General features: G+C 45.0%; 1 pseudogene; it reads left to right on the top strand.

The window, feature by feature from the left end:
* Nucleotides 1-412: 412 nt before the first annotated feature.
* Nucleotides 413-1,192, top strand: LOC149088614 (uncharacterized; annotated as a pseudogene).
* The last annotated feature ends 2,082 nt before the right edge of the window (nt 1,193-3,274 follow it).

Raw genomic sequence — 3,274 nt, forward strand, 5'->3', positions numbered from 1 at the left:
TTGTTCTGATATTATGTTAAATTAAAAAAAAGGTTATAGTAGATATATAAAAAAAAGGCTGACTTGAGTTCTTTTCCGACTCCGACGAACTTCCATAAAATGGTGACCCAAATGTGATATGAACCTTCTGATCTAAAAAAAAAAAAAAAAACCTCGTGGAGTGATCCATCAACATCCGAACATCTGCACGAGATGCGAGCGATATACAACAGGTAATGTGGCATATTATATATATTTAATGTATCCGTGAAATTATTTTTTAATTTCTACCACGATGCTTGAAAATAGAATCGGTGCATGTCGATATGTCACGCTGAGCGAATTTCCCTCTCAACCCATGTATATACCTATGTTATTTTTCCCGGTATTTACCGCATTTTTAATTGTTCGCATCTAAATTATTTCATTCTTCCCAACGCATAAAAACGTCATGGATGACAATTCCGAGCCGCAAATCAACCGCATTGCCATTAAGCTTCCCCCATTTTGGAAGACAAATCCCACATTATGGTTTATGCAGATAGAGGCCCAATTCTCCTTGGCCAAAATCACCGTAGATGCCACAAAATTTCATCACGTGGTATCGGCTATGGAATCCGATGTCCTCAATTCGGCAAGCGACATCATTATCAACCCTCCTGAAGGTGGCAAGTACGAGGCCTTAAAGAAGCGTCTCATAGAACTGCATTCAGAAAGCGAGGCTTCCAAGATACGAACCCTCCTTCAAGGCCTCGAGCTTGGTGACCAGCGTCCATCACAACTTCTCACTCGGATGCGATCGCTTGCCGGGGGTTCCGTTGGTGAGCCACTTCTGAAGTCGCTATGGTTGTCCCGACTCCCAAAAAACACGCAAAGCATTCTGGCTGCCTTAAACGAAGACCTAACCCAACTCGCCGCCGTTGCCGACAAGATCAATGATCTTACCTTTTCACCCCACGTAGATGCCGCTAGAGTGGAATCCCCCACGACGCACTTAGAAAAGCAAATTGAGCAGCTGACCAGGCAGGTGAGCGAACTTTCAGCTACTGTCCATGCGTCCCGCTCACATAGACGTTTCTAGTATCGGCGGCTGCGCAGTCGTTCCCGCAATCGTCAATACAAACCCGCCGCAAATAACTTGTGTTTCTACCACACTAATTTCGGCGAAAAAGCTAAAAAGTGTGCATCCCCTTGTGCATACTCGGGAAACTAAGCGGGCGATCGCTAGACGGCCATGACCGCGATTGCCGTATCAGCCGAATCATCTTGGCCGACCGTAAGAATAGAGTAAACTTTCTCATCGATACGGGTGCCGACATTTCGGTACTCCCAAAAATCCACCGCCCACAAGAAAAAACTGATGATGGTCTAGTCCTTCGTGCTGCAAATGGCACCAAAATCTCTACATATGGCACTAAACTGCTTACTCTCAACCTAAATTTACGTCGTGCATTTACCTGGTCATTTGTAGTAGCCGATGTCGAACATCCTATCATAGGCATTGATTTCCTCAAGCATTTTAATTTGCTTGTCGATGCCAAAAACAGTTGCCTCATCGATAAAGAGACCAATAATAAAGAGACCTTCCTATGGTAAAACCGCTGACGTCAGCTCATCTAGCTCCAGCGTCACTATTCTTTTTGAAGCTTCCGACTTCAACCAAATACTTCTGAAATATCCAGAAATCACAAGCCCCTCTCTTTTATCTGACCAGGCGGAGAATACCACAGTATTCCACCATATTGAAACAAAAGGGCCCCCAGTATTTTCTAAGCCGAGACGCTTATCTGCCGAATTAATGTCAGTAGCACGACAAGAGTTTGAATTCATGATGGCACAAGGTATCATTAGACCCTCTAGAAGTCCTTGGGCTAGTCCCCTTCATATGGTTCGAAAGTCCAATGGCGAATGGAGACCATGTAGAGATTTCCGTCGGTTGAATGCTATCACGGTACCAGACCGCTACCCAGTCCCTCACATCCAGGACTGCACTCAACTATTCCACGGAAAAACCATCTTCTCAACCTTGGACCTCACACGGGCATACCACCAAATTCCAGTGCACCCAGATGATATCCCAAAAACAGCTGTTACAACTCCTTTTGGATTGTTTGAGTTCATCACTATGCCGTTTGGCCTCCGCAATTCTGGTCAAACTTTCCAAAGATACATCCACCAAGTTTTAACAGGGTTGGACTTCTGTGTTCCATACTTCGATGATATTCTCATCGCTTCCACCAATGCTGAAGAACATACACACCATCTCCATCAGGTCTTTGACCGTTTGAAACAACATGGCCTCAAATTGAATCCAGCCAAGTGTGTTCTTGGTAAGAGTGCAGTCAAGTTTTTAGGTTGCCTCGTTACCCCACAAGGTGTGAAACCACTGCCAGAGAAAGTACAAAACATCACAGACTTTCCGACCCCAAAAACCATCGCTGAACTCAGACGTTTTTTAGCAATGTTAAATTTTTATCGACGTTTCCTTCCGAATTCTGCGACTACACAAGCTCCTCTGAATGAATTCCTGAAGGATTCAAAGAAAAACGATAAACGCCTTATTCCATGGACCCCAGAGTCCCTCGCTAACTTTGAGAAATGCAAAGCCGATTTATCCCAAGCGGCGACTCTTGCATTCCAGGCCCCTGGGCAACAACTCTCTGTACTCTGTAATGGTCGATGCCTCCGACATTGCCATCGGAGCAGTTCTTCACACTCACGAAAAGGATGGTCCTAAGCCTTTAGCATTTTTCTCAAGAAAGCCATGTCCCGCGGAGCGCAAGTACAGCACTTATGATAGAGAGCTCCTCTCAATTTACGCTGCTATCAAATACTTCCGCCATAGACTCGAGGGCCAGAATTTTATTATTTTTACCGATCACCGTCCTCTCACATTTGCGTTCACAAAAATTTCAGACTCTGCCTCCCCTAGGCAACTCAGACATTTATCCTACATTGCTCAGTTTAGCACCGACATTCGACATGTATCCGGCTCTAACAATGTGGTCGCGGATACATTATCACGCATACAGAACATCAATGCCCAGACCATTGACTTTACCGCCATCGCTGCTGCACAACAGAGCGACAAAGAACTTCAAAAGTTGCTCAGTGATCCAACGTGTTCCCTTCAACTTCAAAAACTAGAACTCTCTCCTGGTGTGGAATTGGTATGTGATTGTACCGGACAAAAAATACGACCATTCGTTCCCGAGAACTACCGAACTGTTCTATTTAAGACATTGCACGGCTTGTCCCACCCTGGGATTCGGGCCACGAAAAAGCTCCTCTGTGA

The sequence above is a fragment of the Pholcus phalangioides genome, unplaced genomic scaffold (genome assembly GCF_987345545.1).
Source record: "Pholcus phalangioides strain wild (caught in Gottingen) unplaced genomic scaffold, Ppha-v1.0 ptg000003l_1, whole genome shotgun sequence".
Classification (NCBI taxonomy): Eukaryota; Metazoa; Arthropoda; class Arachnida; order Araneae; family Pholcidae; genus Pholcus; species Pholcus phalangioides.